Below are 25,775 nucleotides of genomic sequence, written 5' to 3'. Positions count from 1 at the left end.
CGGGACTAGGGCAGGGAACATTCCATAACCAAAACTACCTGAGGCAAGCCTTCTTGATACACGTCTTAATTCTGAAGAGCCAACTATAAAAAAACTATGTCTTGGGAAGTGGATGTGGCTCAAGTGCTAGAGCTTCCACCTACCAAATGGGAGGACCCGGTTTTGATTCCTGGCGCCTCCTGGTGAAAAAGAGGAAGAGAGGGCATGTGCATGCAGCAAGCCAGTGCCCATGTAAGTGAGTCACACAGTAAAATGATGACACATCAAAAAAGAGAGACAAGGGAAGTGGACTTGGCCCAGTGGTTAGGGTGTCCATCTACCACATGGGAGGTCCGCGGTTCAAATCCCGGGCCTCCTTGACCCGTGTGCAGCTGGCCCATGAGCAGTGCTGATGCGTGCAAGGGGTGCCCTGCCACGCAGGGGTGTCCCCCGCTTAGGGGAGCCCCACGCGCAAAGAGTGCTCCCCGTAAGGAGAGCCGCCCAGCACGAAAGAAAATGCAGCCTGCCCAAGAATGGTGCCGCACACACAGAGAGCTGACACAACAAGATGACGTAACAACAACAAAAAAGAAACATAGATTCCTGTGCCGCTGACAACAAAAGCGGACAAAAAGAACACACAGCGAATGGACATAGAGAGCAGACAACTGGGGCGGGAGTGGGGGAGGGGAGAGAAATTTTAAAAAAAAAAAGAGAGAGAGACAAGGGGAGAGTCAAGGTGAAGCACAGAAACCAGGAACTGAGGTGTACAATCTCTCCACATCAGGGTCTCCAGGATCAAATCCTGGTGAATGCTAGAGGAGAGAATATAATAAGAGAAGACATTACAGACAGCAAAAACAGCAGGGTGGGAGGAGGGGAAGAGGGAAAAATAAATAAATAAATCTTTTTAAAAAACCAAACTATGTCTTTTCAGTGAAGCAAATATGCACATATTTCTAAGTAAAAAGAAAGAATTGCAATAATCAGTGTGTATTTCCAAGTGTTAAACAATGATCTTAAATGATCTTTAACCTAGCAGATGAATCAGGCTCTAAGGGAAAGTATCAAATTTAATGTTTAAAAGGAAAGAAAAGAGCTCACACTATGAGACTTTAATGATTATTAGGACTAAAATTAAAAATCCTCTGAAGTAATAATACAGAATCCATTTTGCTCTTAATATTTGATTAAAGATCCTTAAGTGAAAAATAACATTTGGTTATTTAATTATAATTAACATTGCCTCTTCTACCTATCTCCAGAGAGTGACATGTTAGGAAGTGTGAGGGGAAAAAAAGTATAGTATATCACAGTAGTGGCTACCCAACGATATGCACCACCAAACTCAGATGCAAGAATCAAAAGAATCTCAATATTCCATCTGCTTCATTGATAGAAAGGAAATCATTTACTCTCAATGAAATAATTCATCTGAAATGCTTTAATCCAAGTACATGTTCAAGTCAGTTTGCACCAGTTTATTAGCAGAATGAGAATACAAATCTCTAAACCTCATTATTACCTTCTCCAGAATGCAATAATCCTACCTGTCAAGAAACACACACACCTAAACTAAACTCTTCAAGCTGCAGCTTTCACACATTTCCTCTTGCACTGTCATCACTAAAACATGGTGTTAGGCAAATCTAAAATCATAGGATCTCTGTTCACACATACATTTTGGACAGTGTCTTAACCTATTTCCTCTTTAAAGAGGGGGGGAGAGGGGGGGTGGGGGGGTGGGGTTGAATGGGACCTCACATATATATTTTTAATGTAATATTATTACAAAGTCAATAAAAAATAAAAAAATTAAAAAAAAAAAAAAAAAAATAAAGAGCATCTCCTGTCCTCTGTAAGGGAGGAATTTGCAAAGAGACAGGCACTACTCATTAAATTCCAAGATATCTGAATTTCTTTTATGCAAGTGATATCTTCTTTCCTCTGTTAACATTGTGAATGTGAACAGATTAAGGCTGTAACTATGTTGAAATGTGAGTCTTAACTACTCATTCTCTCAGGACCTTGGAGAGCGACCAGGTAGCCACTCTAGGAGAACATGGTTTATCAGGCATGCCTCAAGCCCCTAGGGTAGTATGGGAACAGAAGCATATTATGTAGGAGCTGGAGGCACCAAGCAAATATTGAAGCCTGGTACCACAGATATTGGTTTCTAAATATTCTAAATATTCTCAAACCAAAGAAATCAGGGCTCTTTGGAGATACGGTGGATTCTAGGGGCAAAACAAAGCAAGGAAAACAGAAGATGAACATGGAGCATCTTGAAGTACCACAAAGGAAGGAAATGCTCAAAAATGGAAATGATGAGGGCATGTCAAAGAGACTCAGACACCCACCTGAAAGGGCTCCCGGTGACCAAAGCCATAACAATTTGAGCAATAATATAAACAGTTTAGTACTGGATTACAACAAAGTATAAAAGAAATGTAAAGGAGTCCATATTAATAGAAATAAAGTCTGCCTTAGAGAAGAATTCCAAATAATATATGTAGATACCCCCACCTCCTACAGGAAATAGAGCTTAATGCCCTCCCATCCCCTTGAAAGTGACTAGACCTAGTGATTTCCTTCCAAAGAGTAGATTAGAAAAGAGAAACATTTTACCTTTAGAGTGAAGAAACCTGGCAAATATACATTTAGCAAATAATAAAGGTTAATAACACCAGTGATGCCATGTACATGTCATAAACCCCCTGATACAATGTGAATGGAAGGGCACTTGACCTCTGTGATATTCTTCCCCCAAATCCATAACCTCAGTGTAATCATGAAATAATAAAAAAAGACAAACCCATATTGGGGGGAACATTCTACAGGACATAGGCCAGTACTCCTCAAAACTTTCAAAGTCACAAAAAACAAGGGAAGACCAAGAAACTGTCACAGACCAGAAACATGACAACTAAATGCAATGTGGTACCCTGGGTTGGATCAAGGAACAGAAAGAGACATGAGTGAAAAAGCTGGTGAATCCAAAAAAATCTGGAGTTTAGGTAATATAGTAATGTACAAATATTAAGTTTCTTCATTCTGCCCAATGTATGATTGAAAGGTAAGATGTTAACAATGGAGAAATTGGGTGAAGAGTAATCAGGAACTTTCTTTACTGTTTCACGACTTTTCTGAAAATCTAAAATTATTCCAAAATTAAATAAATAGACACACACGCACACACACACACACACACACACACACATATATATACTAAAGCAAGTCAAAATCCATTTAACATAGGACTTGGCTTAAGGAAATCAAGAATCCATCCACTGTTCCAATCTCAATCTAACAAAGACCCAAGCAGGTAATCTGTGAAATGGGCCTGCCACCTGAAGTTATAGCCACCTTGACACTGACACACTATATTTACACATTAAACATGCAGGAATATTCTCCACTTTTAAAAAGAAATTTTCTTTCTCCCATTTTTCTTGAAATACATGACTTTCTCAGTCAATCCTGTATTTTTCTACTTTGAGGAGAAATCTTGGTAAAAACTATTAAAGCTGCTGCCATTAATTACTATTCCTGACAATAATAACAATAATAGTGAACATTTCCCAAGCCCTATGTGCCAGTATATTCCAAGTACTTTCCATGTTTTGACCCATTTACCCTCTCACAACAACCTGTGCATTAGGTACCATTACTATTCCCATTACAAAAGGAAAACTGAGGTACAGAAGGAAATGGATGTCTTGCCCGTGTTTACTTGGATACAGCTAGAAAACTGCAGTCAACCCTAGAAGTCAGGGAGTCCTCACAGAGAATGACGTCAATCAAAGAAAATCAATAGTTCGTGTGTGATGATTAACAGGAACTCAGTGCCCACACTGGAGACAGTATAGAAAGTGCCAGGAACTGCTTGACCTGGAAATCATATGTCCTTCAAAGGAGTACAAATGCTAATCAATTAGAAAGCTGGCTTAGAGCCAAATCTTTTTATATCAAAGATTCTTTTTACAAGAAATCGCCTAAATTTTAAATTGGAGTTGAAAAGAATAACCAACCATCGAGGCCAATCAAACCAAACACATCTCTCCTGATCCACCAGTTTGTGGCCTCTTCGTTAGAGAAACACTCCCAGAGAAATGCAGAAAGGGAAAAGGGGCCAAGAATGAAGACATGTGGCCACGTCCTGGCAAAGTTGTGGTATGGAAAATCTACATCAAGTGCATCAGTGTAAATGCCATATTTGATTATTTGTAAAGTGCTTGACTAGGCATGGAATGAATACAAAGAAATGTGAGATGTGATTCTTCCTCTCAAAATTTTACCATCAGATTGGGGCAATCAAGATATAACATGAATTAATTAAAAAAACAACCAAAAAATGAACTACAATGGACCAAATGACTGCTGTAGAAAAGAAAGAAGAGCAATAAGCCATTCAGAAAAGGGAATGATCAGAAGAGAAGGCTTCTCAAAGGATTTTTAAAAATTTATCCCTCCCCCCGCCCCCCCGCCACTTGCTAGCTGTGCGTTCTTCTGTATCTGCTTGTCTCCCTTCACTGCGTCATCTTGCTGCGCCAGCTCTCCATAGGCACAGGCCGTCAGCTCTCCACAGGAGCGGGATGTCAGCTCTCTGCAGGCACGGGCATGGTCGGTCAGCTCTCCATGGGCACAGGCGGGCCTGCCTTCACAAGGAGGCCCTGGGATGTGAACCCAGGGCCTCCCATATGGTAGACAGGAGCCCAGTCAACTGAGATACAGTTGCTCCCCCTTCTCAAAGGATTTTGATCTTAAGTTTGAAATTTATTTTTTTTTAAAGATTTGTTTATTCCCCCCCCCATTTGTTTGTGCTTGCTATCTGCTCTCTGTTCAATGTGTGCTCTGTGTCTGCTTGTCTGCTGCACCAGGAACTGAACTTGGGACTTCCCATGGGGGAGAGAGGTACCCAATCACTTGAGCCACATCTTCTCCCTGCTTGTTGTGTTATCTAGGTGTGTCACCTAGGTACATTGCCTAGTTGCATCAGCTTTCCATGCCAGTCCATCATGTCAGTTCACTGTCTTGCTCATCTTCTTTAGGAGAAGCTGGGAACCAAATCCAGGACCTCCCATGTGGCAGGTGGGGAGCCTGACAGCTTGAGAAATATCTGCCTCCCTTAATTTGGAAATTTAAATGTGAGTAGGGATTGCTGTTGAAGGAGTTTAGAAACAAATCCATAAACATTAAAGAATGGAGAGAGTGTTATTTTAGGGTCTGTTATCTTGGTGGTGTGGAGAAAATTAATGGAACATGGGGTTTGACAAGTATGCTGGGACAGTGAAGAACTGACACCATATAAAGACTCAGGATCTTAGCTCCTCTTGAAATTGAATGGCAAGGAGAAATCATGGCTGATTTATGCACTGACTGAAAAGTTGACGTTTGCCTCAGCTCTTAGTGGATGATGATACCATGCTGATTAGGAATGCCCTGATGCATTACATTTGCCTCATTCCTTCCCCTTCCCAGGAACAGACATGTGTGCTCAGCCTCAAGAGGCTACAGAGCTGGTGTTCTATTGAGCTAAGACAGAATTGTGTTGTCAAAAGGTCACAGGGAAAACAACGGCCTATTCAAAGCTTCTGACTCATTAGGTCTGGGATGGGACCTAAGAATTTGCCTTTCTTACAAGTTCCCAGGTAACGCTGATGGAACTGGTCTGAGGACCACACTTTGGAAACTACTGACCTAGAGCTCAACTGCTGATTCATGATCTTCATGGGACCATCTGGTCCAACCGTTCGCATTCAGTGCCTAATCAGGGTGTGTGAGTGTAAGTGTGTGACTCTGTGTGTGTGGTGTGTGGCTTTCACTGGCCACCCCCAGTCTGCCCTAAAGGCAGACTCTTTGTGCTATAAAATTATGAAATAATTTAAGAAAATATTGCCCCATGGATCACAATACAACTGTGAAGTGTGTTTAATTAAAGAAAATGTTTATCTGCTCTCAAAACCTTCTCAGAACTGCACAGCAGACTTTCTTTCCAAAATTTAAATGTAAAGGTTGACTGGTAAACTTCTGCTTTCCTTTTTTAGAAGAGTGAAGATCACTAGACTAATAATATGTGATATTTAACAAGAATCTTTTCCAAGGACTTCCATGGGCCACACATTACAGCAAAACTCCTGGTTTCCCTCTAGCCAGTATTAATATAAGATTTGTATATATTAGTTCTTAGAAAACCCAATACACCTGTACCTAAGTTACCTTCAGCCAAAAGATCATTCATATTAAGTATCATATTTCGAATAATTCTATCTAAAAGTAATCACTATAGGTTTCCTTAAACTACTGAATTCCCTTAAGTACATGAATATGAGTTCATTCACAAAATACAAACATTCTCAGTAATTTCTAGAAATAACTCTAGTAAGTAAAGTAAAACTTTTTCATATTCTCATTTGCAAAGGAGGACAAGTTCAAACGGTTGTCCAAAATCCATTTTGTGGATCACAGGGACATGTTGTCCGGCTCCCATGTGTTTTCCCTCCCAGTGTCCTGCTCAGACTTCTTCTTTGGTCCACCCTCAGCACCTCAGCTGCAACTGCTTTCCTTTCCCTCTTATTTCCCAGCACTGCTTGGGCCATTGCACTGCCAGAATGAGCCTGCAAAACCCTGGTGGGGACAGCACCTCTCCACATTTCAGTCTACTCACATTATCTAAATTTTCATTTTAATATATTCCTTTATTCAGTCAGCTTAAAAAACATTTTCTTTTTAAGATATGATAAGCAAGAGGGAAAACCAACTCCTAAGAAATATATAATGTCTTTATTTGAAAAAGAAAAATATCTTTATTTTCATTTGCAGCTAGAAGAAAAAAAAAAAAAAAACCAACCCAAAGCCTTCTACATGCACTACACTTCACAAAATGTTATTTAAAACTGAACACCTTTACCTAAGTATTGGGAAACATTTATCCAAAAACAAACCCCAGGAGCTTAGTTTTAATATTGCTTCCTTGTTCACCAGATACAGATCAGATGATTTAGAGGAAGAGTTATGTAATTCAATGTATTTGTAACCTTGGGGGAGCTAGTAAACACTCCAAGTCCCACTTTCCTCATTGTAAACTGGAGGTAATTATGGTTCCTATTTATAGGTTTGTAGATATACTTGCACATATATTAGCAGAGTGTATGACCTAATAGGTCCAAAATAAACATTTGCTATTATCATTAAACTTCTTTTTAAGAATATTTAAAGAATGTTTTTCTAAGTTTTCACTATCTAAACAACTCTATCATTAACACATTGGTGTGTATTTTTGTGTATTGGAGCTCTACTTAACATTATTTCCTTAGGATAAATTCCTAGAAGTAGAATTTCTGAGTCAAAGCGTTATTTTAAATGCTTTTGTAACTTAAAGATCAGCTTCCTCTCCAGAGCATTTATATCTGGAGAGGGCTCTTTTTACTTCATTACTACTTGAATTGAAAGTTATCTCTTTTTTAAAATAGCTACTAGTTTTATAAGTAAACTATCTCATTTTAGTCTTAATTTGAATTTCCTCAATTACTGGTAAGGTTGAACATTTTTGATTGATCTAGTTACTATTCCTATTTTCTCTGTCTATTCATCTGATCACGTCCTGGGCTTCTTTATGTATTGGGTCTTTATAATTTTATTGATTCATATGAGCACTCCTGTAACTAAAAATATTAATAACCCTCTTTCATATTGTAAACATTTTCCCCAGGCTCTTTTTCTTTCCTGATTTTCTATCTGATATTTTATAAAGTCTATGTTTTTTTCTGTCTTTACGCAACATTTATTGACTTTCGGTCATGATTTTTTTCGCAGATGTTGAGCGTGAATTTCCCCTGCATGAAGATTTTACAGATCTTCAATCATCATTTTTATATATATGTTGCTAATATTAGTCTTTTTAAAAAATATTTATTTATTTATTTCTCTCCCCTTCTCCCCCTACCCCCCCCACCTCCCCCCCCCCCAGTTGTCTGTTCTCTGTGTCTATTTGCTGTGTGTTCTTCTTTGTCCGCTTCTGTTGTTATCAGCGGCACGGGAATCTGTGTTTCTTCTTGTTGCGTCATCTTGTTGTGTGAGCTCTCCATGTGTGTGGCACCATTCCTGGGCAGGCTGCATTTTCTTTCGCGCTGGGCAGCTCTCCTTACTGGGGCGCACTCCTTGCGCGTGGGGCTCCCCTACACAGGGGACACCCCTGCGTGTCACGGCACTCCTTGCGCGCACCAGCACTGCGCGTGGGCCAGCTCCACATGGGTCAAGGAGGCCTGGGGTTTGAACCATGGACCTCCCATGTGGTAGACAGATACCCTAACTGCTGGGCCAAGGCTGCTTCCCTAATATCAGTCTTATATCTTTGATTTAGTGCTTCATCTAAGTATTACAATCTTATGCAGAAGGGAGTAGTAGAGGTATGATTAGATAGTAACTTTAATTCCAATTTCTCTCTGGAGCCCAATGAGAAGGATTCACCCATCATTAACAAGTCCATCACTGAAAATTTACCTTCCTTTCTGGAATAAATAATTGGGTAAATAAACCAACCATAGGTTAAATTCAGGGTGTGTGTTTGTGAAGGAGGATGGTAAATAACTTTCTACACCAAATAAGCCAGAGTTTGGTTATGCCTGGGGCACTTTGAGAAACAAGATTTCTTTTGTTTTTGTTTTTGCTTTTAGGGAAAGATAAAGGTGAATCTAAGCTTCAATGAATTTAAAGTCGGTGGCCTTTCTGGGCAAATCAGTTCCAAATTTGATATAGAAGAAATTAGATGCTTCCTAAGAAAGAGGGATGGGGGGGCATTGGGTGGACATTTATCACCAACTAACCTCTGCCAAGAGCCAGAAGTGTTAAAAAGAGGAAGGAGGGGAGTTTAAGGATGTGGATGGTCTATGCCATCGTTCTCTGCTCCTGCATTCCCTGAGAGTATACTGTAATTACAGGAAACAGAACCTGAAAATCCCTTCCTTCCATGCACCCCAGTCCATCTCTTCACATGCCTTTAAAAGATTCAGTTGATCTGCAAGTAAGGTGGTTACAGAGGTAAATATCCTTGTTCATAGGAAATGTATATGGTGGTATTATGTGTTCAGGGAGTATGATGTGAGCAAACTACTCTCAAATGTTCAGAAAATAGATGATAGGTAGATAGAGAGAGAGGCAGACAAACAGATAGATGCTGCAGCAAAGGTGGCAGAATGTTAAAATGGAATATCTGGGTATGGGGGGTGGGGTTGTGGGTATGTTGAAATTCTCTGTGTGGGGTTTGTATTATTTTTGCAACTATCCTGTAAGTTTAAAATTTTAAAACAAAAAGTTAATTTTAAAAAAGGTTCTGTTAATAATCTCTCTCATTTCCAACTTCCAGGAGTTTACATTATTAAGGGAGGGCCCTACCCCCTCTCCTTTTCATGCCCAGGTCCTTGGCTTCTGAAATAGTTGTGAGTTCCTGCAACAGAGGGGGAGGAGGAGGGGCTTAAGATGGGAGTGAAAAATGCCTAGAAAGCTGTACTTCTTTAACAGATGTTCTAGTTTCCCTTTCAACTCTCGGCCACTCAGAATCCTTCAAAAACCCACAAAATGTCCATGGCAATTCCAGCCCTCACTGATACATCTGTCCTCTAAACTTCTAACATGCTCTAAATTATCACATGGAGTTTAGATGACAGCAAGGAAAGTATTGCCTTCTTTCTCCAGGGGCGTTATATAGGAAGACGATGCTTTATATCACCTGCACCCTCTCCCACCATGCTCTGAGAGTAGGACACCCTGGAGGCCATCGGCCGAGCCTCACTGAAACACTGTGCTTAGAGTCCCACGAACTATGTTGAGGGTGAAACATCTTACGTGAGGGGAGTTCTTAGGCATTTTCAGGGATATGATTCAATCCCATAAACAACTATGCTGATTAACTATAAACATTTCTGTTTTACACACAATAAAACTCAGTTAACCATTAAATACGGGCAAATTCATTTCTAAGTCTAAGAACTTCACTTGTTTGAACAAGACTTCTGTGCCTTTAAAGTTTCTACTCTCATCACTTCTGTCACAAATAAATCTTTTGTCCCATTATTGAGGGTTCTTCTTTTTGTTCAGTCTTGATTCCTTACCAATAACGGTATTTGGAAACTGTTGTTGAGTTTGTCTTTTTAAACCGAGACTTTAAAATCAACTATTGGCTCAGCAGAAAAACACCTCTACCACTAGCACCTTTACATCCTCCCTGGCTGCCTGGATAGGAGGGAAGGGAAAGGAACCTACAGTCTGCAGCCTTGCAGGACCACAGATATTCCTTAGCCAATAATTTTGGATTACAGAGAACAAAGCTAAACAAAAGGGTCCTGGATATTAATTTCCAAAGCTGCCATTATTTTAAAATTTCTCCATTTCATTTTTAAAGTATTTTGTATTTTCTCTCCTTAGAAATGGGCATAGTATAATTTGGTGCACTGCTTCCTAGAGGGTCGGCCAGTACAACCTTTGAATTAGATTTGTAATACATCTTACCTAACAGCCAATGATTAATTTAAAAAATCAATTAACCAGGGTATCAACAGGAAAAACAGGAAAAAGACTGAGTTACATCAAGAGTAATTCATGGTTCTTTCCTTTAATATGTCATATTACCTTAAAACTTTACAAAATTTATAAAAAGACCCTTTCAAAACCATTATCTTCAAGTGTGTTTCTCTGAAAAGATGTATTTTTTGTGTGATTTCTTGCTTGTCCATCTGGCTGCTGGTTGCTTCTTATTCCAAGTTAAACCCATGTTACACACTAATGGAGGATAAATAATTCTTCTGTTAGCTCCAAAGAAAAAAGTAATGGAGGTAGTCATGGGGTATGGTAGACATTCTCTAAGATGGCCCCCAATTATCTCTACCTCTTGGCATTCACACCCTTTTAGTCTCCCCATATTGAACCTGGTTTGGTCAATGACCAGCTGAATATGGAGAAGTAACAGTAGGCTAATTTCAAGATTAAGTTATTAAAGACACTTTGACTTCCTTTGGCTTCCATTGTAACTGCATGCTGTCTCACATTACTCGCTCAGCCTGCAGCCATGCTGTGAGGAGAAGGCCACATTGAAGAACTGAAGCCTCCTGGAAGCAGCTCCTCCAAGCCCAGTGGAATTTTGAGCTGACTGTAGCCCTGGCAGGCAATTTGCTTGCAACCTCATGAGAGACCCTGAGTACTTCTAAATTCCTGCCCCTCAGAACTGTGAGATTGAAAAAAAAAAGTTTATTCTTTTAAGCTGCTACATTTTGGGGTCATTTGTTAGTCAGCAATAGATAACTAATACAAGGGGAGAAATGTTTTCAGAACCTGCCCAAATAGAGATTTCCAATAGAGAATTTTCTTCTTAGAAATCCTTTTGGATTTCAAATCTTAAGTCAAGGTCAATTAGGAATCAAGTATCTTGTGAAGACCTGCAGACTCAACCAAACTACTTTAATCAGCCAAATTTACTAAGTACAATTGTGATGAAATCTCCCTCTATCCAGACATGAATTGCCTAATACTAATTTTTCACTTCATAATATTAGGTTTTTTATAATAGGTTGTTGCTGGGAATTAGTTATGCATTTCTTCAGCATTCCAGTTCAACTTTTTTCCTTGTCTGTACATACTAACAAGGGATAGTGATTACCAGGTTTCATATGTAATGGCTTTGGGGTGTTGGCAGGTAATTATTATTAAAAATAAGTTAAAGCTTTCAAACTGTTCTAGGAGTTGTATGGCTCAAGCAAGCAATAGCTTTAGGCCTTGCCTCACTGTCCCTTACCTGGAAGACATTTTATTCTCACGTTAATACAATATATACCTCCACTTAATTAGGAACACAGGGCTGGCATTGACTTCCCCTCCCTGAGCTTGTTTCCAGAACTTTAAAATGAAACAAGTGTATCAGACAAATTCTAAAATCCATTCTATCTCCAAAAGCCTATGCGTTTATGAAACTTTTCTATAGATATTTGTCAATAGAAACCCACAACCTTCTCTGTAATATTATAGGAAGACAGTCTCTTAGTGATAGACTTTTTGAAGATTCACAGACAAGCCTGAACAGACAAGTCTGAGAGAAGCGCCTCTTTCCTACTTTGATTTTTGTGAAACAGACTCAACAGGAGGAACCATGAATATTCATATAGCCACTGAGCTAAATCGACAAACGCAAAGGAGAAAGCCCCATTTCATCTACCTCTTATTCAGCTTCTGTACCAGATTCCCACGTTCCCCAGGGAGCCCACTGCCCCATCTCAGGCATCCCTGGCTCAGCCGTTGCTGAGCAGCAGAGCTGATGCGGCAGCTACAGTGGGACACATAGACCCTCACAGTTCTGGTTTCCTCCGTCCCCCCACCCTTGAGCACCTCAAGTTCCTACGAGCGGCACTGGGTCTGACTAGTCATCAACCTGGAAGGGCATCTATTTCCAGCACAGTTCTCGCAATGTGCATAAGCAATGAGTTCAGGGAGCTCCTTGCAATGAAGAAATGCTCAGGAGTGTACCGAAAAATAAATCAAGCTCAACAAAATGAAGGAGTCTAAATTCAACCTAAAATCTGGAACATCGCACCTTATTGTAAATGCATTCCTGCCTAACAGAAGCCCAAAGCTCCCATCTGTGAAATCCAACCACCTTTTTCACTTCTTATTCTCCTCGACCACATCTTGTATTTGAAGCTCTCACCCATCTTGGGAGTCAATTTGCTCTAAATTCTCCTTTCTTTGCCAGCGCAAATGGTCTGTTTTCAGCCCTCTTCTCTTTGTAAACTTTGATCCTATATGATCTCATTCAGGCTCATAATTTCAGCCATTGCCTAAATATAAGCTTAAGGTCCAGGCACACTCCAAATACATACCAAACACACTACCTAAAGCTTGGATTTACTCTCCACTTCCTTTCTCAGTGGTTGCTTCGCCTATGTTTAAAACACCATCTTGGAATCATGTCCTCTTTCACTGGTGCTGTTTCATCCCCAGAAAGACTTCCAAGCAATCAGTGCTGTGTCTCTAATGCTTCTAGTCTTAAGACCTACTTCTCTTTGCTGTGGACACTGAGAACAGGATGGCACCTTCCCAAATAAGGGCACACAGGCTTTAATTTCTCCAGGGTATAAATATCATCATTTCAACTGTTTCTTGCAGAATCATTCCACTCTGGCCTCCTTTCCTCCCCATTACCTACAACAGCATCCAAAGTCCTCAGTGAGCTCCTCTGGATGGACTCTGTACTACTCCCATACATGCTACACTCCCTCTAAGATACGAACCACTCAACCTTTTCCAAGCACACCTATACTTTTCTACTGATTCGCCCTTGGAATTCTCTCTTCCCTGAAAGACTTCATCATATGTTAATATTATCAAATTATATCTACCATTTAGGGCTACACTTAAAATTTATCTCTTCCATAAAGCACTCCCCCCCCCCCCACCTCCACTTGAATAGAAATGATATCCTTCCTTAAGCCGGCTAAAGAACACAGCCCGAAGCTTGGCAGAACAGAGGGCAGTCAGTACTTGATGGCTTCCTTCTGCTCATATCCTGTGTTCTCCTAGCAGGTCAATTCTCCTGCAGTACCTATCACATGCTACCAGGTTATTTGTGTGCAAAGACAGATAGGTTTTCCGTGGCAAAATGAGCATACTTCTTTTCCCAGAGTACATCCTCAATATAAATGCTCAAAACAATTCCTCAGTATTTTGCAGAAAAAGTGAAAACAAACTGACAATTGTGCTGGGTTCATTCCAAATTTTGTTCAGGGGTTCTTAACCTCTTTTGTTCCACAGACTCCTCTGCCAGTCAGGGGAACTCCATGGACCTCTTACTAAGTCAACTCTGTACTGTGTTATTATTTAATAAATATATCACACCCACACAAACACATCCCAAGAATGTTTTTTTGAATTTCAATTCAAACTCACAGACCTCTTGTTATGAAACCATGTTCTAATAAGTGAACTGCCTTGCTTCATCTTTCCAACGATTCTATGAAGTTAATAGGAAATATCTGACTACCCTTACTCTCCAGAAATGAAAATGGAATCCTTAAGAATTACACGAGGGAAGCGGACGTGGCTCAACTGATAGAGCGTCTGTCTACCAAAGGGAATGGTTACCTAGAAAGTAAACTCTTCATATGGAGGGTCCTGGGTTCAATCCCCAGGGCCTCCTGACCTGTGTGGTAAGTTGGTCTACACGCAGTGCTGCCGCACACAAGGAGTGCTGTGCCACATAGGGGCGCCTCCATGTACGGGTGTCCCATGCACAAGAAGTGAGCCCACAAGGTTGCCCCGCATGAAAAAAGCGCAGCCTGCCCAGGAGTAGAGCCACACACACAGAGAACTGACACAGTAAGATGACACAATGAAAAAGAGACGCAGTTTCCCAGTGCCACCGGATAATGCAAAACAGATGTAGAAAAACACACAGCAAATGGACACAGAGAGCAGGCAACAGGGGGAAGGGGAGAGAAATAAAAAATAAAAACTTAAAAAAAAAAGAATTACATGAATTTATCCAATACAATTATGAAATTGAAGGAACATGTCCCAGGAATAACCTAGATGCCTGGATTCTGGAGTCATTTTAGCACACACTTGCATTTGAATGTGAAGAAGATGTTGACATTAAATCAATATCACCAAAAGAAAAAGGGCATGGTTACCTAGTAGGTAAACTCTTCTCAGGACAAATGATCCTCCCCTCTTCCTTCGAGAGAGATGGACTCTTTAGAAATAGTAGGGTTTTGCTTCAATTTCCAGAATCCAATGACTCATTATCATTATTTCCTTGTTCTCTCTCACATAATACAGCTCCATAAGCACCAACATTAGAATGAAGTTCTAAATATTTACTTCACTGTTAATTATTAAAGCAGCTACTATTCATTTAACAAAGCCTTGTTACAACAGTCAAATAAAGGCAGGGTATGTTAGAGTCAAGGCCTCTCAAGAATCTGGTTGAAATATTTTACCCTAGAGAAATATTGTCTTTCCTTCTAAAGAGAGTACTTATAAAAATTTGTTTTCCTAAGCAATCATGTGTGCCATATAAAAATGACCTGCAGTCTGCTTCAGTCTTGCTGTTTTCAACAAAGGAATTTGTGAGATGTAAGTGATAAATGAACAAGTTCTGCAAAATGTAATTTTTCCCCCAAGAGAATTATGCCTCTGTCACACAGAACTTGATGCCATGGGAGACGAGTGACACGTGGATGCACCCGATGTACCTAATTTTCTGCTCGTTGTAGGTGTTTCACTTTGCAAAATGAAAACAGCATAGCCAGGAAAGAAAGAGAGAGATTAAGAGAAATGAATCTTCCTTATTCTCTTGAAATAGAGAATAATTATGATTATAAACTAGAAAGAAAAAAGAAATATGATGATGACAGGTGATAATTTTCCTTCCTAGGATCACATTAGTCCCTAAATGTGAGGCTATGCAGATTGGTCATGAAGTCCTTGGAGTGCAAATGAATAAACTTGTAAATAACTCTAAAAGGTAAAATTGGCACGATGATGTGGTAGGCATGCCAGTTTTGAAGTCAAATGCACCTGGGATTGAATCCAGGTTCTGTTCCTAATTAGTTAAAAGATCTTGAGAAAGTTTTAAAAATTATCTACACCTTAGTTTCCTCATCTTATAAGATGAGATAATAATGAATACCTCATGGAAGTATAGAGAAGATTAACAAGTTACTTATGCAAAATGTCTGGTTCCCTGCTTGGCACATCACAGGCACTCAACATATAGCATCTCAATACATTACCACTGTCATCATCATCATTAACTCTGGCACACTACACGTAGAGAGGCCTATTTTTTTAAAAGATTTATTTATTTTATCCCCTCTCCCCCATTGTCTGCTCTCTGTGTCCATTTGCTGTATAGTGTTCTCTGTCTGCTTGTATTCTTTTTTTTTCAAAGATTTTATTTATTTCTCTTCCTATCGCCCCCCCCCCCCCCCCATTGTCTGGTCTCTTGTGTCCATTCACTGTGTGTTCTTCTGTGTCCACTTGGATTCTTGGCAGTACCGGGAACCTGTGTCTCTTTTTGTTGTGTCATCTTGCTGTGTCAGCTCTCCATGTGTGCAGCACCACTCCTGGGTGGGCTGCGCTTTCTTCATGTGGGGCAGCTCTCCTTGTGGGGCGCACTCCTTGTGCATGGGGCTCCCCTACACTGGGGACATCCCTGCGTGCCATGGCACTCCTTTTGTGCAACAGCACTGCACGTGGGCCGGCTCACCACATGGGCCAGGAGGCCCTGGGTTCAAACCTTGAACCTCCTATATGGTAGGCGGACACTCTATCGGTTGAGCCACATCATCTTCCCTGCTTATATTCTCATTAGGCAGCCCTGGGAACCAATCCTGGGACCCTCTGGATTGGGAGAGTGGCAATCATTCTCTTGCGCCACTTCAGCTTCCTGATCTGCTGCATCTATTATTGTCTCTCCTCTGTGTCTCTTTTTGTTGTGTCATCCTTTTTTGTTTAAAGCTTTATTTTTATTTATTTCTCTCCCCTTCCCCACCCCCCTGCCCCAGTTGTCTGTTCTCTGTGTCTATCTGCTGCGTGTTCTTTTGTCCACTTCTGTTGTTGTCAGCAACATGGGAAACTGTGTCTCTTTTTGTTGTGTCATCTTGCTGTGTCAGTTCTCCGTGTGTGTGGCACCATTCCTGGGCAGGCTAAACTTTCTTTCGCGCTGGGTAGCTCTCCTTACAGGGTGCACTCCTTGCACGTGGGGCTCCCTTATGTGGGGGACACCCCTGTGTGGCACGGCACTCCTTGCGCGCATCAGTACTGTGCATGGGCCAGCTCCACACAGGTCAAGGAGGCCCGGGGTTTGAACCGTGGACCTCCCATGTGGTAGACGGACACCCTATCCTTTGGGCCAAGTCTGCTTTCCTGTTGTGTCATCTTGCTGCACCAGCTCTCTGCATGGGCCAGCACTCCTGCATGCGGTAGCACTCCTGTGTGGAGCGGTACTCTGCGCAGGCCAGAACTCCATGTGAGCCAGCTTGCCTTCACCAGGAGGCCCTGGGCGTTGAACCCTGGACCTCCTATACGGTAGATGGGAGACCAATTGCTTGAGCCATATCCACTTCCCTAGACAGGGCTATTGAGCTGGCTTTTACCAGGTCCACAATTACTGTACATTTTATAATGTCAAAATTGTTGGATATAAACCTAGAAATATTCAGGGAAAAATTAAGCGGAAACGAATTCACCCCCTGAAAACTCTTCTATTTAAAAGATTAGTTAAAAAGCCCAAAGGCATCAAGGCCTAGAATATTTGTGTGGTAGAATGGGAAGAAAAGTTTATTAGAGAAGATGGCTTTGAGGTTCCCTCACTCCTCCCCCACACAGCCCAAAGCAAATGAATCCATCATGCACCTGCTGGTCAGGTGTCTTCATCTGCATCTAAGGAGAGTTTAAAAATAAACAAATATATTAGAATTCATCCAAAACCCAGCGACATCAACATTCCTGCCAGAATTTGAATAGCTTCCCTATCAGAAGAGAATTAATCTTGATATTAACTGCATGCAGTGGTGGCATGATTTATTACGGGTCATTCACTTGTAATTTCTCCCACTGAAATCACATCATACACTATGTGGATGATATTTTATTCAATAATGCAGGTGCTACTCCATAACAAAGACATTACTTTTATTTGGAAAACATAATCTCCCATCAATTTGATGATTCTAGAATTCTCTTTCCTTTCCCAAAGAAGTTTGTGAATGAGGAATTAAAACTGAAATATGACTCTTTTATTTCTCTCTCAGGCAGATTGCCTTCTCCATTACCATTTTCACAAGATGCAGACTGAAATCTAATGTCATGTGAATTTTTCATAATTCTGTTAGGCCATTCTACACTAGTGTCCAGTTGGCCTTCATTGCTAAAGGATCATGAAAAAATCATCGAAAGTGGCTTCGTTTTGTTCAAAATAAATAGCTGAGTCAAAAAGCAGTCCCCATCTCTCATTCATATTTAACATACATTTAGTATAATGCCCTGCCTCCACATATCATTTGTGTGTGCTCTACTAACAAATTACAACTATTTGTAATGGAAACCAAGAAAATCAAGGTTAAGCTCCAGGCTTTGGCATATTTTATGTTACTTAACGTTCACCACAGTCCTTTGAGGATAGCATTTTTAACCCTGTTAAAATATGTGCATCAGCCAGCATGCCTTAGTGCCTAGGAAGGTGCTAGCTAGACAGTTATTCTCCCTTTAGTTGCAAAGAAAAGAAGAACATTCTCTTTCTTTCCCTCGCTCCCTCCCTCCCTTCCTTCCTTTTCCTATCATGTTCCAAAGAATGTGTTCATTCACAACCACACAGGCCATGCTGCAGTGACTGGACTACCTCTCTCACACGTGCAGCATGGCCAATTCTGCGACTTACTAGCTATGATAACTCAAGCATGTTACAGAAACTCTCTGAGCCTTGGTGTCTCATTTGTAAAAGAGGAATAAGAATGATACCTACTTAGAAAGTGTTCTGAGTATTAAGTATATAATGGATAGGATAAGCAGAGTGCCAAGCATATAGCAAGCACAATGATAGCTATTGTTATTTGTGTTATGATATCAATGACTGGATAGTCAAATCAAATCAATTTAAAAAATCAATTCAGAAGAGTATATGCTTACTGAGAAATTAAAAGAACATTTTAAAAGCAATCATTGTAAAACCCAGAGTTACTGGGCCCAAAAGGAGAAACAAAAATGGAACAATTTCCTGAATGCTGGCCAATTTAAAAGCTTTCCTCTAGACTGCTGCCCTCCTCCAAGCTCCAAGTCCCACAGGCAAGAAAAAAAGACTCTGAATGACAATTATAACCCACTCTTTTTTCACTAAATACTCTCTCTGAGAAACATACAAATGTTTTTACTAAGGAATAAACAGTACTTGGTCCACAGACCAGCCTGTTTACTCTAGAATCTTCTAAGACAAAGTGCTGCAATACAAATTCTGTTTCCCTGGATCTGCTTTAAATGTAGCACAGTACATTCACATTATAACTTGTTTCCTAGTAGAAGGTTCTTTGTGTTGGAGTAGTTAACGGTTTATCTGAAGTCCAAAAATGTCTGATCTAAATCCCTCAGCTACTTAGAATTTTAGCCCCTGAAGACTAACCTGTCTTCTATTTCGTATATTTCTACATAAATTTAACCCACCTACTTGAAGACTACAGAAAATGACAAGTATATGAAAAAGAAAAAAATTTTAGATTACAAGGTAAATGCACTTAAATGGTTCTGATTCTAGAATTTAAAACTTTATATTTTAAATGCATTTCCTTCTGATGAATAGTGAAAGACAAATGTTTTCATCTCCTTAATCCCCGTTTAGGTAGCTCTTGACCTACAACAGGTATCTCCTGCCTACTCAGCCTCTAGCTTCTCCATTCCACCATCTCACAAAGCAATGCCTTTGTCTTTGCAAATTGTCTGCGATTCCTTATTCCCTTGATTCTCTAATTCTACACAATTAAAACCTTATGCCTCCTGGAGCCTTCCCTAATCCCAAATACAGTAAAAGAGCAATTAACAGGAATGCTCTGGGAATGAGAATTGTGGTTAATTTAATTTTCTAATTAACTGAGGACTAACAGGAAACACTTTAGCTTCAACTTCTGTTGAAAATCTTCCTACAATATATTAGTCCAACCTCTCCCCTTAGTAAAGTCAAATAAACAAATTCCTTCTTGGGTGACTGAAGCTCTTTCAGGCCTCAAAGCCCAAGACCAGTTTTCACTGAGCATCTGTATATAACTATAGAGGATATAAGAACATTCGATGAATCCACACTCCATCCACATTAAGTAACTCAAAGGAGTTCCTTTATTGTCATTTGTATCTGTTTAAAAGTGGAATTAATAAAGGAAGGAAAAGGTTAATCAACTGAGGTTCCTAGAGTTCAGCTGTGGTAAAATTGCTTGACTCAAACATGCCGCCCATGTTTCTTAGTTGATTACCTATTGAAAAGGTACATTTTCTGATGTGAAATCACGAATGCTGGACCAACCAGTGTTCTTTCATCTGTTGGTTTAATATGAGTAATACCAGTGTCTTTAACTGAAGATGGATGGTTAACATGTACACAGGGTCCAGGAATGCCTCATGGGCAACAGGTCCCATTCATGAACCCGTGATCTCAGGGACTTGCTCCAGGAAGAGGACATTGCTTGTTATACTCCCTCTTGGAGCACTGGAAACTGAGACCCAGTTATACCAAAGTGAGCTCTATGCTAGAGACTGGCTTTCCCCCTCCCTATAAAATGGGGAGCTCTACTCAGAGAACTGCTAAGTCAAGTCACTCATCCCACTTTCAGATGCAGCCACACTTCATTTTTAAGAACCAACATTTTTGCTTATAAAATGGCCCAAACTTGACGGGACTGCCCCCTTTCATCCAGGTTTCACAAGCCTTTCTATAGGATGGAATAAAACAAAAACTAATAAAACCGTTACCTATAGTGGAGTGCCAGAACAGGAAGGAGGGGACAAGCATAGAAAATTAACCTCCACAAATATAATCTGCTTGATGGTTTCTTCTTTGAAAGCATATAAATGTTTTATTTTACTAAGAAAATGAATTTTTAATCCTAAAAATAGTTTTTAAGAATAACAGAAATGCATGAACTAATTATAGTAAATTGGTGGCATATTCATAAATGAAAAATTATCTTAAGTGACTGTAAAATACTGTATTTTGACTATGTATCTCTCAAATGAGATGAATCTTAAAGACAAAGATAGATACAAAGAAAGCATACGCAACATTCAGTAAAATTGTCATTGGCAACAATACTGGTAGTGTTATTACTGAAACCATTTTATATAGGCCTGTGTACAAAACAAATAAGTAGTTATGTTAATATCATTAGGAATCATAATTTTACCATAAGGAAAATGAGATACAACTAAAAAATCAAATAACCTAATTAAAAATCCAGTAATTTTAATATGTATTGGATACAAAGATTTTTTTTTAATACATGATGAGTTTCACACTATTTCCTAACTCTGTTCACCAAAAGATATAAAAGCAGTAGCAATGAGTAAGATTATAAAACAGATTATAATATGGCCCAACAAAATTCTTTGTTTTCAGGTCTGAGCACAGGCCTATTTAACAATGAAGTATCTCCTATTTTTCATTTTCATTATTCCCTCTCTGTATCTTTACTTATTAAATTCATGGAAGACTGGGATCTGGTTTAGGGTAGGAACTTGGGATTCTTAAATTTGCTGACCAAGTACCATCTAATAGAACCAAAACATCAATGCATTCTGGGAAAGATTCTATCTGTTGAGTCTTGGGAGCCCTTGAGGGTTTCTGGGTAAATCAGAACAGTAACATGGGAATATTGATCTGGCTGAGATGGTGAGACTAGAAGCAGGTACTTGGTCCAGGGACCAAGTCCAGGAACCAGTCCAGGTGAGAGGGAATGGAGGTCTGAGGGAAGGGCAAAAATCACAGGTGAGGTGTCCTGCCTGACTGACAAAGAAGTGGAGGAAGTATCCCGATTATGGATTAAGGAGAAATAAATAGGTGTTAAGGGAAATATAGTTTGAGATGTGATGAATTTGAAGTCTCTAGAAGTCACACAACCAGGTACAAGCAAGGGCTTAAAGGAATATAGAACTAGGGAAATAATGTTGAGATACACGAACTTAGAGGTGATGCCTGAAGTTAGGTATACCAGAGAGGATGTGATAGAGAACCAGGAGGTGGCAGTGACGGAGATTATTACCGAGATACAATCAACCGACCATCATGAAAAAATGAACACCTGCAATGCAATAAGTACTGTGTTGACTACAAAGAATTCTAAGATGTGGTACCTCCCCTTGAGGATTTTACAATTGAGTGTGACCAATGCACCTGAAAAACCCATGAGTATGAAATGAGTGTAATTACAGCAATAAGTAATATGCACAGAGTACTCAGTACGCAGTAGGTATAGTGCTATCAGCTTTACAGACATCATCTCATTTAATCCTATAAAATAAGTGGGCTTGGGGTGCATTTTACAAATTAAGATACTGAAGTCTAGGGCAGGAAAACAATTTGCTCAAGGTCGCAGAGTCAGAAAGTGATGGAGTAATTCTTATGACTGTACATAATTTGATGATAAATTGCGTGTTATAGACTTTAAATCCAAAAGGTGTTTAGGTGAAAGGCAAGACAATGAGAGTAAGAAGAGTCAGGGAAAGTTTCTCAGAAGAAGTGACATTTCAACTGGACAGGTAGGCTGTGGAAAGGAGGAGTGGCTGGGGAAAATTTTTATCAAGAAGGAAAACACCCTGAGAAGACAGAGGTTATGGATAAAGGTTAGCTGTCTCCTCTTTATCACTTCTCTACTCTACATTTCTCCACCAAAAGGTAACAGTTCCACAGCTCACCTGTATCTGTTACTGCTGCTTCCTACGAACAGTTCACCTCTGGCAATGACTCTCTCTTACACATGCCTAGCATTCATTTAGGTCTTTGCTTGAATGTCAGAGACACCTCCCTTGATCTCACTGGAGGAGACAGCATCCCACCGCACTTTAAGCCCCTCAGTCTAATTTTCTTTATATCACTACTTCATGTATGATATAATCACTTTTTTAACTTCCCCCACGTGGATATAAGTGCCTATAAGGAAACTGGCATACAGTAGATGTTTGATAAATTACTTATTAGAGTCAAGAATAGCTGATTAAGTGAATGAAAACCTTGAAGTTTGTTGCACAGATAACATCATTTGACTAACAATAAAAGCTATTCTGGAGAGTATGCCCTTGAGTGGGTACTTTCTGGCATGTAGTAAAAAAATGGGTCAGGGCACCGGATTTGGCTCAGTGGTTAGGGTGTCCGTCTACCACATGGGAGGTCTGCAGTTCAAACCCCGGGCCTCCTTGACCCGTGTGGAGCTGGCCCATGCGCAGTGCTGATGCATGCAAGGAGAGCAGTGCCATGCAGGGGTGTCCCCATGTAGGGGAGCCCCACGCGCAAGGAGTGCACCCCGTAAGGAGAGCCGCCCAGCGAAAGAAAGTGCAGCCTGCCCAGGAATGGTGCCGCACACACGGAGAGCTGACACAACAAGATGACGCAACAAAAAGAAACACAGATTCCCGCGCTGCTGACAACGACAAAAGCAGACAAAGAAGACACAGCAAATAGATACAGAGAACAGACAACTGGAATGGGGGTGGGGGAAAGGGGAGAGAAATAAATATATAAATCTTTAAAAAAATAAAATAATTTAAAAAATGGGCCAGGCTATTTTAGAGTCATGCATTGTAAACATATTTACAATAATAGCTATTCTTACAAGGCTGCTTATAATGTCACTGTCAAGAAACACTGAGTCAAATTGTATTTAACTGCTCTAACAATCACCCATCAGACTTCAAAGCTGAGACATCTAAACACTTAGAAAAATTCAATTTGTACATATGAAAAGAAAAGAAATTTGTCTAAAAATGAGCCTACCAATTAAATTTTGGTAAATGTCATAACACAAGAAAAATCAATGTTCTATGCCCTACATCTTCAAGGTATTACCTAGCTCATCAATTTGAAGATGAAAAACCCCTCTCATTCCCTCCCTTTGTGTTCTACATATTTAAGAACGGAAAGAAACAATTTAAGATATGAAAGAAATAATCATACAAACACTATAAAATGGGTTATTATTTGACACTAACTCCAAGAAACAAAGGGTTAATTTTTAAATGCAAAGAGGCAATGACACACTTTCTAACTTCTTGTCTTCAATACAAAATGGAAACATCTAAATTACAAAGCAGGATTTAAAAAATTTCCTTATCTTGCAGTGCTGTGAGGTCCCAGGCAGTGCAGTAGAACAATCAACATTGCCATGACTTTCAAAGTCCTCCCTCTGTTTCCCCTCCTGGAATTGCCAAAGTCAGCAAGAATGCCCTCCTAAATAATTTATCGGCATTTCTACGTAAATTAGATACTTAAGGTGAGGGCGCTGTGAACTTTGTGCAAGCTGAGTGCTCACTGTGGGAACAATAATCCATCAATGTGAATGACAGTTTTCCAAACCTGCTTAAACTACAGCAGGTTTACTGCTTGGAAAGAATTCAAGTACTCCAGGGACTGAAATAGGCGTTTGGAATGTCACTTGCTGTAGAGAATATATTTAAGAAGGAAACAAATCACCAAGAACGAAGAAGTAAGCCTCTGACAAATGGAAAACTATATGAAATTATCCTGATTCTGTGATTCTAACTTTACTTAAATGGCAACAGATATTTATTTTCCTCACCTAGAATCAACTTCCCATTAGCTTTACCAGCCATAAACCCACATCTCCTGTATTGACTCTGCAAAACTCTATCGCAAGTCACCCCTCAGTAGCTTCCTCTCTTTGATTCTCATACTTATGTGAATAGTGGCACCCCAATTTCCTGGAGGCCCTCATGAGCCAGGAAGCAAAGAGAAGTGTACTGGACTGGGGGCCGGAAGGATCTGCTCAGATGGGCTAGATCAGGGGTTCCCAAGCCCAATTATCAACCAAATCACCCAGGGACCTCTGGAAAAATCAGAACTCCTTGATCCCACCTCCAGAACTTATGATGTCAAATGTCTTGGGGAAGGCCCAGAAATTTCGGTAAGTGCCCCAAGTAATTTTGATAATCACCTAAAATTTGGGAACTACTGAATTTGAAGATTACCAAGGTCTTCAAATTCTCAAAAGATCTATTTTGAGGAAGCTAATATAGTAAGACAAGGCCCAGAACGCAGTTAAGCATTACAATTCCTTCATTCAATGAATATGTTTTGAGCACATACTCAATCTACCTCAAATATACCCTTTAATTCTGTGAGAAAGGATTGACTTCCTGGAAGAGTGACCTCAGCAAGACCATTCTTCAATTGGCGGGGAGGTGGGGATAAAAAATGTGTTTCTGTGGCACTTCCTATTTTCCTACTTTAAAGCATCAGCTGATCTCGTCAAAGCTGGTAGATTTCAAAGTCTGTCAGAGATCTACTGAAATCACCCTCTGGTGAGCCTAATGCTTAAACTCTCAGGACCCCATCTTATTGGGTAGTCAAACACTATTCCTTCTGATTTCTCTATGAATGATAGTTGATGTGTAAGATTCTGTTAGGGCACCAATGAATTCATCTATGCCCAGGTGCCATCCACGGGAAGCTAAACTCTACTGATTCACTCCAATCAGGCAAAGTGAGTACGTTGGGTGTGTCAATGGCTCCAGCCCAGAAGCTCATTTGTATGTGACAACCACTCACGAGGTAATATTTAGTATACCAGTTGACTGATGAAGGAATTTTTTGCTAAGAGAGATTAAACAATTTTCTCAAACACACAACAAGTTGATGGCATGTTCCCAGCTAGAACTCAAGTCCCACTTCTACCAGGTTTTGCCTCCTTTTCCTATAGAAATTGATAGACATATATGAGTGTGTCAGAGTGACGCCAGAGCAGGCGTCTCACATGGAGCAAGAACGTAAGTTTGCGATAAAAACTGCCTGATGTAAAAAGTAAGAACTTAGAGATATACCAAAGTGTTAACTCAGAATGTTACCATAACTTTCCATCTCCTGGAAATAAAATTCAGATAACACTCAGCTGGATCTCACTATTTTCAATAAATATGGGTGATAATTCAGCGTGAGAGAGTAAGCTGACAGGGATAGTAGACAGAGATTTTTATATTCAATGCTCCACTACGTGGACTACCCATCCCTGTCTGCCCTTCTAAATCCTTCACACATTCAAGTACCT

At 40.1% G+C, this 25,775-nt stretch overlaps 1 protein-coding gene across 10 annotated transcripts in view; it reads right to left on the bottom strand.

The window, feature by feature from the left end:
• Positions 1–25,775, bottom strand: part of DPP6 (dipeptidyl peptidase like 6) — a 1,316,366-nt gene that overhangs the window by 588,416 nt on the left and 702,175 nt on the right. The gene's annotated exons all lie outside the window — the stretch shown is intronic.

Source organism: Dasypus novemcinctus, chromosome 5 (genome assembly GCF_030445035.2).
Source record: "Dasypus novemcinctus isolate mDasNov1 chromosome 5, mDasNov1.1.hap2, whole genome shotgun sequence".
Lineage (NCBI taxonomy): Eukaryota > Metazoa > Chordata > Mammalia > Cingulata > Dasypodidae > Dasypus > Dasypus novemcinctus.
Note: the sequence above shows the minus strand (reverse complement) of the source record. Positions and strands in the feature narration are given on the sequence as shown.